Source organism: Carassius gibelio, chromosome A25 (genome assembly GCF_023724105.1).
Source record: "Carassius gibelio isolate Cgi1373 ecotype wild population from Czech Republic chromosome A25, carGib1.2-hapl.c, whole genome shotgun sequence".
NCBI lineage: Eukaryota > Metazoa > Chordata > Actinopteri > Cypriniformes > Cyprinidae > Carassius > Carassius gibelio.
Window position 1 is genome coordinate 11,677,988 of NC_068395.1, and position 13,861 is coordinate 11,691,848.

Consider the following 13,861-nt stretch of genomic DNA (forward strand, 5'->3'; position numbering starts at 1 on the left):
AGAAATTGCTGGTAATATAAGGTAACTAAATGGTTTAGGGTTAGGTTTAGGGGTAGTACCTAGTTATTACCTATTGTAAATAATTAAACTTTAATAAGTACATAGTATGTACATGAGGAACATGACTGTAAAATGAAGTGCTACCAACAAATCTGCATATAAATATGCTATAAATAAATTAGTATCTTTTTTTTCTTTTTTTCTTGAGTAAAAAGAAAGACATTTTATGTTCACTCAAATATTATAGAAGGCAAATACTGTACAAGTTTCAACATCTGGTTGTCCGTTAATCGGCTCTTCCTGTGATGTGAGACCCTCTGTATGCCTCTGTAGTCCTAAACACCACTGAGTACCTGCAATTTGTCAGCAGCACCCTTCAGCCAGCCAGCCAGATGTACAGGGGTCAACCGAAATTAAAACCTTTTGATCGCACCGCTGTTCGACATTAGAAAGCTCGCTGCTGCTTTTCACCAATTATGCAAGCGTCAACATCTGTTTGTTCCTCGTCGTCTTAGCACTTGGCCCCTGGAAGCTGTAATGTTACGCAAGAAAGCCGCCCATCTCAGATCTGGGTCTAAACTAAACACTGCGACTCACCACGAGTAGCCCTAACAATAGCACTGGATGTAGATGTTAGACAAAAGCCAAACCGAGTCTCGCTGGAACAATAGAGAGGTTTTCTATAGTTCCTGCAGGAAGAGACTTAACTTCAACATAGATAGAATATAAAATAGATTTATTTTTCCCTGTGACCTCCACTCTCTCCAGCTCAGGCTGAATTATTTGCAAATATATGCAGACAAATGTTCAGATCTCTAAGGGGAACATTCACTGGGAATATCAGAGCATTCCTTACCTCACATTATATTATGGGCTTTATCTATTGATTGTGTCTGACAAGGTGCTCCACTGAATTGGTCGGGCTGTTATATTAAATTCAGTGTAATAGCCTTCGGCCTACTTTCAGGAGAAGGAAAAAATGAGAGAGAGACGTAAGACAAGGGAGAAGTTGAGATGAATAAGAGAGGAGACTTCCAAGGACACGCTGGACTTCCTAATGGAGTCTCCAGGAACGGCGATGTTGGCCCGGAACGAGGTGAAGAGGACAAACAGGATTCCTGGAGGAGGAGCGCCGAGGTCAAAGTTCAAGAACATCCCATTCTCGCTTTGCTGTGAGCGAGTAAAAGGAGCATGACTGATTGAAAGCACTTCATGAAGTACAGCTTGGTTCATTTATAACCAGTTTAATTATAAGATTCCAAATCAGCTAAGAGGTAATAAAGGAACAACAGCTTTAAAAAGTGATTTTTCACTATTATTTACAACAGGATGTGCATGGGCCTAAATAAAAGGCTTTTGTTTTCAGACACAACTTTCTGCATCAAAATGATTCCTTTCATGGTAAAAAAAAAAAAAAAAAAATTTAACAGTCAACAAATTAGCAACAGCTGAATGTAAAAAACCTTTGGCAAGCCAAAAAAGTCACACTGTAAGTAGCATGTAATTACTGAAGCCACAAAATGAACTTCATTTCCTAAAATATGTATAATGAACTATGCAAAAAGCATTTCATACATCATATTTTATACTACTAGTACCCAGAAATCAAATATAGTTCCACCTAGGGATGTAAAAATTCACTCAACTCATGATTAGAATCACCTTTTTCTTTTCTTTTCTTTTTTTTTTTTTTTTTTACAAAATGAGATTTAAGACAAATTATAAATGAAATGTGTCCTTTTATTATTATTGGACAAAATGCTGCATGTTTCTTTGTGAAATTGAAATATAACATTATAATAACACTAATATAGCACATGCAAATTATTGCTCTTTTGTGGATTTTGATTGCTTCTATTGTTGCTTTGGATAACAGTTTTTAATCTTAACTAGATTGTATCATTTCGAAAATCTGAAGCAAAAACAGAATGTTTTGACATAAACTATACATAAAAAAAATATCTGTATGAAACAGAAACAGCAGACGAGCTGAACGAAATGCAGATTCACTCTCTGCCAGCAGGCGGTGCTTGAAGTGTTTCCATGGTTTCCGCTGTAAACAAAGCAGCAATGCACTTATGAACTTTAATATGCATTATACAGAGGCAAGATTAAAATTACAAATATCATCTAAACCTTTCTAAAGACAGTGAGTTCCCCTCAGACAAACATTCACATAAATTCCTACCCATAACTGAATCGCGATTTGTTTAGAATCTTAATCGATTTGAATCATCACATATTTGAATCGATTTTCAACCGGCTTGCGGTTAATCGCCACATCCCTAGTTCCCCCCTTACGCATGTTATCACATCCATCAAAATCTTAGACTGAATGTCAGTTGGAATATTAGAACTAAAAACAGCCACTTCACTGAGTTCTTGCTGCCTAAGATATAAACTATTATTACCATATGATCCATCCGTTTTCAAATCCACATCCTTTGAATATCAGAACATAGATGTCTGTCAAAAAATAACATGCACAAATACATGGTAGTAATTGTGAGAAGCAGAGGTACGCGCATTTCTTGGAAAAGCCACGCTACTGGATATTGTCTTTTAGAGACGATAATGTCTTAACTTGAAAATATGGAACAAGGCCGTGGTTTGTTGGAATGCCACTTATTGAGTGCGCAGAAATGCACATGCTACTGTTTTTGACGATGGCTGAAGCTCATGGGAGATATATGACACTTTAGAAATATATAGCTTGTCAAGTGGAGGCACTTTCAACAGAAAATGCTTATTTTCCCTATCAGACCTCTCCAGCGCACTTCATAAGCACACGCACACGCTCGCACATCAGTGGACTACATCAAAAGCTGCTCAGAGTAATAGAGTGGCAAATGCTTCAGTACACAGAACTGTAAATGAACACAGACCTGTCTGGATTGAAGTTTAAACACAGCTCAAATAGTTTATGCAATTATAGATTTTGATTGGACTGCATATCTATGGACTGGATGCATTAGGGTAACAATCCCCACATGTTATAGTGAGAGAGAGAGGTCTGATTAACCCATTTTAAGAAACATTTCAACCAAACTGACATACGGCATTTAATTTCAAACTACTTCCTCTTCTCTTACTGCCATCTTGAGCTTTGGGCCTACGACAATTCCATATGCCTCCATACAAGCACTCAAGGGCTTTATTGGTAAACCATCAACTTTTAGTTGAAAGTAAGACAAATGGCAGACGTTCGGGCTCCTTGGCGTCACAGAGTGAGGGCACCACAGCAAAGACATGCAATTCGACAAAAGCCCGGCCAAGCCTGAGCTGGACAGAGGTAAAAGACGCTCCTCCTCAAATGAGCGCGTCGTTCTTCAAAAGCCTCCTGCTATTACCAGAGCTTCATCAAGACACTGGAGGGGCCGGTTTACCCCCATCACGCAGCCTGGAGATGCCAGCCAGCCCGCGTTCCTGCGAGGAGCTGCCGCGAGGGGAGAGATGGGGCTCGGACCCGATGGGTCCTCCGAGCCGGGTCTATGCCGCGCGGCTGAGGCTCTCCCTAATTCCCAGTCCAACTGTCACTGCTGGCACAGGCCTCCACCCCTTCAAGCACATAATCTGTGCTCGCATGGCTGTTAAAGCCCTCCGCTATCATCGCACAGCCCATCTCCATCACACACACACACACACACACAAGACTGAAGAGCATTGTCTGTAACTGTGCGCTTCTGTCATCAAGATATGAAAGGAAACAAAAGAACTCTACAGTGTTTCTTGTTTCTTGATCTGTAACAGGAAAGCTTTGGTGCATTTGTCGTCCCACAATTCAAACTGCAAAAGAGCGCTGATACTAAAAATAGAGCGCCTGCATCGAATATTCTTATGGTATTACAAATAATAGATAAGGAAGACCGCACCCATGCAGATGTGAGTGGGAGGCACATAATGCGCTTGGCTTCACTCAAAATGTTGACAGGATTGAGGAATTCTCCAAAAAAAGAGAGTCAAATTCACTGTCAGTTTAACCACTAATTTCCCAGTTTGCTACTCAAGTCTTTGTGTGTGGTCACATTTCTTGGGCAAATTTCGTCATTTACATAGGAATGCACACAATCGGGATTTATGAGAATTCCCCAGAAAGATTTTATACCGTCCGGTGCTTAATTGTGCTTGGCTGACAGATCTAAGGTGTTGGACTTCATAAAATACAGTTGTAGGTCCTGCACATTATTACAGTTACAAACTTTAGCCATATCCTTAACAAATTATTTCAGTTTATAGGACAGAAATTATATATTATTGAAAGTAATTTTGGAAATAAAATGTACTATCTATAGAAAATAATTTCTTCAATAACTGCACAGTAAAGCCTCTTAAAATGTCAATAGCAGTAAATATATTTATATTTGCAAACAATAATAGACATTTGATCGTTGAATTATTGAAAATTAAAATATCAGCATTAAGAATTTTGCTTTTGTGTCACTGCAACTTTGCAAATACTAATAAAAATCAACAGTTCATTTGCTATGATTCAGGAATATTTGATCTTTTCAGAAACACTAACAGAAATGGTTCTTGATTGCCAATTCAAACAACAGATGAGAAAAACCTCCTACAAAACCAGATCCAAAAACAAATCAATTCAAATCTACTTTCTTACAGACATCCTCAGCAACACTACAGTCTCGTCCTTTGTAAAGATGGCAGTAAATGTGTCATTAGGTGTCCACTACATCAATCACATGATGCACTGAAGACTTCCCACAATGTTCTCTTCACATCTCCCAGTGACAGAGCACTAATGTAGCAGGCATCCAGGTGAGAGCGTGGTGGTGGTGCGTGTCACAAAGCGAAAAATGGCTGAGCTCACCATGCTCAGCCGTCTCCTTTAATTGGGTAAAACAAAGTAATTTGAGTGCAGCACAGGGGGGCGTGAGGGGCTAAATGACAGGACAGAAGGTCAACACTTCTCCCTTACTCCACCAAGCATCATCCACCAACACGCCCAGCATGGTTTTGAGTTAATATTGAGATCTATTATCCAGCAGCCCTCTGCCATCTGCCCCACACGTGCGCACCGGCTCAGGCAATCAACTGTACATGCTGTGAGAGACAGGGCTACAGTGCATTTTTCAGCTACTGTATGTGCGCAGTGCATTATGGGTCTTTTTGTCTTGCCATGCGGATTAGTCATAAAACTTCACTCCATCTTCTGTTGCAGTATAACAGTGGTGATCTCTCACTAAGTCTCCAATTACTTAGTCTAAACCCCATAGGACATATATGCAGTATATATGCACAAAGACATAAAAATCTAAAAAATATGGACAAAAGCATCTCAAGAGCCCAACAGTAAAGATGACCCGCTGTCCCAGGCCAGTATAAGAAAGTTTTGTGCCATTTGACAGAACTGTAATTTTGCCAGTCGAAAATGTAAAATGTGAGACTGGGGAATAGAGTAATGGCTGCTAAAAAATCAGCTTTGACATCACAGGAATAAATTGCATTTTAAATTATATTCAAATAGAAAGCAGTTATTTTTAACTGCAAAAATATTTCCCAATATTACTGCTTTTATGGTATTTTTGATCAAATAAATGCAGCATTAGTAAGCATACAATAAGATACTACAAACGTTTGACAGACAGTGGGCATGCTTGTATATATATATATATATATATATATATATATATATATATATATATATATATATATATATACATACATGTTCGATATTCCACAATGCATATATATATAATAATATATATATATAGTATTGTGTATGAATGCATTGTGGAATATCGAACATACATCCCTAAAAAAAGCAGACTAAAAAAATGTGTTCGGCGTTGATTTATGTGATATTCCACAGTGCAAAAAAACACTGCCAAAGAAATAATCTCACGCTTATGTACAGTGGAGTAACAAGCTTTTTGTGGCAAAAAGACAATAGAGTAGTTTTCAAGGAACCTTTCCAAGAGTGTTCAGCGGAGGGTCAGGAAGAGCAACAGCGGATCCTTTAGGGAGGTCAGGCTGGTGTGTCGACAAAGAATGAAGATTGCACCGCTGTGAGATAACCAGAGCAGTGCCTCAGGTGCACACACACACGGATCACATTGGTTTCAACACGGAGCTATTTCCACATTTCTCTGGCCGCTGGCCTGATCAGATGTTTCAACAAAGCAGCTGTGGTTTTCAATGAAAGGAGGAAATAACAGAGAAAGAAAAATGTTTTGGCGAGTTACTTCAAACAGATGAATACTTCACATACCAAGTCCGCCACCATGTGCATCAAACCTATACAATTGGAATATTTTGTTTTGTAATATATGTCAAATGTCCCCTTTAATGTGGTATAACACTGCATCTCTCTTACCTGAGGTACTGTTCTTAAGGTAAAACAGAGTGTATTGCTCAATACATAGTGTTAAAAATTTGTCCAACCCATAAAACCTCAAATCACATTCCCTGTTGAAATGTGCGGAAATGATATGGGGTTACAATAAACAGTAGGGTTACGCTAAAAGAGCAACCAAGGTATGAGAATACCGTAATTCCTCAAATTAAACTGGTGGTCAAATAAACGCCGGGCCTCTAATAGTGGCTGGGGGCATGGTCAACATGGACAACACGTCCACTGCCGGAGCGTTTCTCCATCTCGAGTCAAGAACCGGTTGCATCGGTTTTCGGATCCCCAGTACACTGAACCGAGAACCGTTTCTGTCGGAAACGTCTGATTCGAGAACCGAGGAGCTGATGATACTGCGCATGCGTGATTCAGCATGAAGCAGACTGACACAGAGCGCGTCTGAACCGAACTGATTCTTTTGGTGATTGATTCTGAACTGATTCTGTGCTAATGTTATGATCTCTGTCCACTGGAATGCTATCGCTTTTCATTTAAAAACGGGTTATTTAAAACAATTACTTATCAAACCGATGGAATTAGAAATAAAGGCCTCCCTCTAATAAAAGCCTGCTTCAAATAAAAGCCTGTTACCTTCTGCAGTTCAGGTAAATAAAGGCCCCGGCTTTTATCTGAGGAATTACGGTATTACAGAGAGTTTGGGGTGAACACTTTTTACAAATTAGTATAAAGAATGGCATTGGTTTTATATTTAGTGATAAAAGTGTGTGGTTTTTATAGCATATTTATGTATTTTGCTTCGGTACTGAAATTGGTACAGAGAACCGTGGATTTTCACTGGTATCGGTACCGTGACAACACTACACCCTAGGCAACCGAATAGCAAAAAGCTTTAAAAAAAAGCACTTAAAACACCTTAGCAACTGCATATCGATGCCTTTCTCAATACTCTGGCATTGTGATGGCAAGTTACAGCTACTGTAATACACTTTGCTGCTACTACAAATGACTGCCTGACTGTGTATGTTGTTTTTCTCCCAGGTGCAGCTCATGCTCGGATCAGGAGATGTGAAATGCTTTGGGCTATGTTGGCGCAACCTTCCTGGGAATAATCCTTTAATGTGTCCCATGAATTTGCATGAAGCATTTTGGGGTGGGTGGTGTTGCTGCTCACCTATAAGAAAGTGTGTACAACAGGGCTCTGTGCTAGGCCTGATGCCTTTAGGGCTCAATCAGGTGTTATATGTCTGTTTTAGGACACCACCATCAATCTCCCCCTGTCCACTCGCTCTCCCACGTGGGATCAAATCACCACCCTCAAGTACGTACTTAAGCATCGCGTCCCAGCTGCCAGCTTTTGTACTCTGACAGTACTTATTTGTCAGTCCTTTGTTACACCCAGCATTGGTTTCCTGCCTGCGCAATCTCTGCAGAACAAATTAGTAGTAAAGCTCATGTTATAAGGACAGTGTAAATGTGCCATCTTATTCTATCCATTTCAAAGAGAAGAGAGCACAAATGAGCTAATTGATGTTTTCAGTTTTTCCACATGTATTCTTCACCATCATGATTTCTGTACGTGTGTTATTGGCTCACAGTTCGGATCTATGGTTGACTTACTCGTAATCAACTTACATAATCTTATGCATCAATATGCTCGTCACAAACCTCAAACATAACAATTTGGTTATAAAAATCTAAATTAGTGTTGTAAGAAACTATTTAAAATATGTGTCCCACAGAAAACTTGATAATCTGCTATTTTGCATGACAAGACACTAGTCATGCTTGGCGCATTTACATGCTGCATTCATGACTCATTAGCTTTATTGAAGGCAGGGGTACTGAGTGAACGACAAGTAATTCGGTCATCTTGACAGACTGAAGTATCATGGAAACAACTGCGTGATGTGTTTTTGTTCAGAGAGGTGTTCTTTTTATTAGTTTTCTTTCTTCTGCGCTGAGTGATAGAGCACGCGGCAGTGAACATTAGGCCTCGGGCCACAAGGAGGGCGAAAGTGAGCGGGGAACCTATGTTGACACCTCGCTGGCTCCGTTAATCCGACCTGTGAATGATTGCTGGGAGTTTGAAAGGCACTTTGTCCAATTAGAACAGTGTAGCAAATTTCCACCTGGCCCTGACAGAGATGAAGTGGCTCTTTTGAGAAGACATAGTGGCTTCCAGCCAGGTAAGAGAGAAGTCCAAAAGGTTCTAGTCCAACTAGCAATTAACAAACCTCCACTGGACAACCCCCTAAATGCAAACTGAAATAAAACGAGAATTCTTGATATCAATTAAAACCAAAGACAAGAAGTCATCCACCTTGGCGTGTTTTAACAGCAATCTGCCATGTATGGTGTCAATGCCACAGCGAAGGGTCAATCACTGTCACAGGGAAAGAAGTCGCAGAGCAGCACTCAACAAATAGACTCCCACTGATACAAATCACAGATGTGTCTAATAAATAGCCTGGCACAAAATAATTTCAACTCTACACATTTCCTAAAGTGTATCTGCAGACCAAAGGTGTAATTTCAGCCGTACAATGTGAAAAATCAAACATGCATTCAACATTCAGCTTATTCCCTCAGTGCCAAAGCAGTGGGCCATTAAACTACTTGAGAGTGAAAAAACATCCCACTACTCCATATCAGTCTTTTCACACACATCATGGGTTACAATCATTCCCTAAATTACATTAGGCTGATTTTCGAAGCCAATTTGCAAATAAAACATTTAAAAAGGAAAAGTTCATCCCCATTTATTTGTGCTCCAATGAAGAAAAAAGAGGGTGAATAATGACAGATTTTTTTGGATGAAGTATTCATTTACGGAAATCACAATGGCTTGTGCTCCTAAAATGGCAAAACAGATGATTTGATAAACAAATTCAGAAAGTACCATGCTGTTTGAGCAGATGCATATCAAGATTAGTCAAATTTGCGTTTAGATCAATGTAACCTTTGCCATCGCACAGAGGAGTTTCAGAAGAAGCGTTAGCGAATTTCCTCAAACACAGTGGCACCATTGTGCTCCAACTTTTTCTTCGTTAAAATGCAATTAATTGTTATACATCTGCCAGCGATGTGGCAAAAACTTCAATCTTTTAAACTGGAATTAATACAGGAATTATAATAGGGTCTCGGAACGGATTAATTTCACATTTTAAAATCCTTGAACATTAACTGATGGCTTCCATCTTCCAACTTCTGTATGTCTATTTCTGTCTGTCACATAAAAATAGGCTTTTAATAACCTGACATGGGGTTAATTATTGCATCCCAGGCACCTCATTAGGAAAATAAAGTGGTAAAACACTGATCGATAAGGCGGATAAACTTTGGTCTGAAGATGGAGGGATGTGATTGGTGCAGCAAACACGAAAGCGGGAGAGCCCTGTTCTCCATCACTGCCAGAGTCCAGTGGAAATGTCGTTTTCCATCACTGCTCCATCAATTCCAACCATCCACAAGCTGAGATTAACTATTCATTACGTAAAAGAGAAATCTCATCTTCTGTTTATGACATCATATGAGAAAAGACTGGGTCACAAGTTAACAATCCAAAGTTTCCAACAGTCTCGCGGACTCTGTAAGTCATAATTATTCAGATCCCGAATAAAAGTATGGGTAAAATGATAGTGTTCAGAACTTCAGAACCTAAGCAACTGCTTTTTGCTTGGCTGTTATTATTTGTCCATCATGAAGTGAACGAATTGGATGAATGGAAACAATGATACACTTAAAGTTCACAAAAAAAAAACGAAAACGCTGTCATCATTTACTCACCCTCATACCGTTCAAAGCCTGTTTCTTTCTTCTGTTAAACACAAAAGAAGATAATTCATAGATATTCATTCTATGGCTTATAATGACTGACTGTTAAAATGAAAATCTACTGAAATCAATGTTACTGAATTTAAAAAAAAATACACAAATATATATGCATGCCTAAATTAAATTTCTAAAACTTTAATATCTAAAAAAAAAAAATATTTTAAAATGAAGGTGTATTCTAAATAACATATTAGCTTTTCATTTCATGATGGTATCAAGAATTTTTTAGCATCTGCGACTGAGTTTTGGCATCATGACAACCCTTAATTATCCAATTTGAACTGATAAATGAACAGAAGTGCACATGACTTAATTTAACATAATTTAATAAGTACCTAAATGGATAATGGTAGAATAAATGGTGAAATCTTAGCCTGAGAGAGTTAAGTTGAAGGTCAAGAAGGACAAACCAAGTCGTCGGCGAAACCTGGTCCCCTCCCAACCACCGTAAGACATTTAAATAAGAATGAACTAATGGATTCACATCCAATGTGACTCAACATGATTAATAGTTATGGGCATTGTTTAACCACTCTGGTCCACTGGTTCACTGTAATTGGTGAACAAAAAAAAAAAAACTATAGAGTGGGTCTCTGATATTAATAATTAGCTGGCTGAATCGTCACAGGAAGAATCGAGTCTGTCCAAGCCTGCACGATTTTAATCAAAGACTGAAAATAGGAGCTGATTATAATCTGCATTGAGAAGTCACCGGGGGTGTTAGAAGAATACGACATGCCCGGATGTGAGGATAATTTGATTAAGAGCATGCCGCACCTGAAGGGACAGAATCTCGGTCTCTTTTTAACTTTATTTACTGGATTAGGCGCTGCTTCTTAATCATATATGAATAATCAAGGACACTGAGAGACACTAATTCAAACCCGGCTTATCTTTTTGATCAGCCCGATTTTTATTTGTTAGGGGACCCAACATTTTTTTAACATGGGAAGGATACTTAGTCTTAGTCACTTAACTTAGTCATCTGAACCATGTTAAAACAAGTCAAAATCAATTATACGCTGAATAAATGAATATTACATGCATGAAACCCATCTGTAAGGGCTTATAATTCTATTTGATATGAGTGAGTGAAGAATAGGTGTTTGTGTAATTCATGAGACACAGATAATATGGAAAAAAAAGGAAGATACACACACACACACGTGAATTACAAGCCAGAAGTCGTGACTTCAATGACTTGGAATTCACGGCAGATACATGCACAGAAAATGTCGGGCCAAGTTCAGGAAATTGGCCGACTTTAGCATGTCCCTCCTCTTTACTTGCTTTTATGAGCATGGTAAACACATCTTGTGAGGGAACACTTTAAGATGAAAAGCAGACATTACACAACTTCTGTGTCCATTACAAAAAAAGCAAGACACATTGGATACAAAACATTTTCGACCGTGGCTCATTTTAAGTTTGGATTTAGTGCAACTTGGAAGCCCTAAACCTCTAAATGTAGCTACCACATGATAAAAACTCTATTCCTTTCAATTACATCTGCCTCTTATTTTTTACATTTCAGCCCAAGTTCTTTAAAGTTATTGGTACACTCTTTAAAAATAAAAATAAAAAAGAACATTTACTAGAGAAATAACACTGCATAAGCTATTATACACGGCCTTCGTATCTTAAATGTTTTACTAGGATGATGAATAAAACGGGAACATTTTTGGTTGATTTTATACCAATAACTGATAATTATTCATTATAAATATTTACTAGATTCACAATTTTTTATTAATATTTACTGCATTTTTTTTTTTTTTTTTGTTACAATTACAACCAGTATCTGGTTTGGCAGTCTTTCTGATTTTAAAGATAAAATATACAATGAACATATTAATATAAAACATAACATTTAAATAATAAATAAATTAATAACGTTCAATATTTTTTTTATTGAAGTCCAAAAAATTTGCAGGGTACAAATAGAGTCTACAAACAAAAAATGAATCAATAAAAAAAAAATTACGAAAATTCAAACAAAAATCTATAAAATCAGGTCTAGTTTTAATATATTATGCATTGTTGTTTCAAAGCTTTTTAGAATCATTTTTTTCGTATTATTATTAGTCAAAAACAAGTAGCCTACATTTCCGAAATCATTCTTTGTGTTGTATTTTAAATTTTTTCAATGTGGTCAGGTCAGTCCTCAACGCATCTTTCTTCTGCAGTGTGAATATTTCTGACACAAAGCAGGATATTCAACAACATGGAAAAGATCAACGCATTATTAGCTGTTTGGCTATTTGTTAGCATTATCCATCAACAGATGCAGCCAAAGTGAAAAACGCAGGAAAAGAACAAGACACTGAATGAAATGTCCCCCATGAGAAGAAAAAAAAAAGTATAGGAAATGCTAGATGCTAGACTTTGCTCTTTCGCGACTGCTAGCAATTGTCACAATCCAATACAAACTCAAAGCATACTCTAGAGTGAGACTGAACATCTTTCTCCTTCTGGATGCTTTAAAGCTAATGGTTTGCACCAGTTTGACATTTTAAAAACAGACAGCAGGACTTTGCATTCGTTATCATGAGTTATTTGGGCCTATGTAAATCCCGCTGAGGAATCCTGTCGACCTTGGTCGTCCCTTACGAGACCCCAAAGGAGAGGGTCCTTCACCTCGGCTTCACGTCCCCACTACTCCACAGGCCTAGTTAGGTCACAGCCCCGCCCCACAACAGTAAATTTAGACCTCTTTAAAGGCTTCCCATAATGCATCTGGAGGACATTAATTCATTACTATTTAAACTGTCTATCTCAGTAATTAACTTCTGTAAATGGGACGTAGATCTGAGATGTCCCCTGCCGCTGGACATCTCATCAAAATCTGTTGCATCAAAATCTGGTTCTTGTCACCAGCGGAGGGCAGATTTGCCAGCCCCAGTTTGGCCACTGGTGACTTTAACTCCAAAATAAGCTCTCCCACCAGAGCAAAACTTTTAGTTCAAAGAGGGTAAACTTTTTCTAATTTGGACGCCACGACATTAATTATCCATGAACTATCAATATAGGAGATGTGGGACACTTTTACTACTAGTAAACTTCAAAGGCAGTTTAAAATGGTAAGATTTAAGCCACCTTGGGTAGTAGTTCTTTGAAACACTTGCCAAAATGTTTCTCGTGCCATCTGCAAACTTTTCAACTTTTCAAGACCTAGTTTCTTGGAAAGCATGAGAACTGAAATTAATGTTGTTGCATACAAAACTTCAAGGTTTTGCTACAGCAGATTGACAGGGAGCTCAAAAATCACAGTGCATGCTCAGTTTAACACAAAGTATTATGGTCCTTTATGGTATAATTTAAAATTTGCTATTCTGATGTTGTCATTGATAAACGTTGAGCAATAAAACAGCCATTGGGCCTCATTAATAAATGAAAAAATAATTAAATAAATAAATCATTCCTAAAACGGTTTCGTTTGTATGTTTTCATACTGAATGAATTCAGTGTAAATCAAAAAAAAAATTCAGTCCCAATCGGTTCAATTATTGCACATAAAATGTAAAACCATTTGTAAATATGCGATTAATTAATCAACTAAAACCATTCAAAAAACTATTCTAATGTAAATGTTAAACGTTAAAACCATTCTTATATGGACCTTCACAATTAATTCAATTAATTCCAACTAAAATGTAAAACCAATTGTAAATTGGCAATGAATTAAAAAAAAACTATTCA

General features: G+C 37.9%; 1 protein-coding gene across 1 annotated transcript in view; it reads right to left on the minus strand.

Moving 5' to 3' along the window:
- The window catches only part of LOC127946839 (nuclear receptor ROR-alpha A), a 264,763-nt gene that overhangs the window by 240,006 nt on the left and 10,896 nt on the right, over nt 1-13,861 (minus strand). The window lies entirely within an intron of this gene.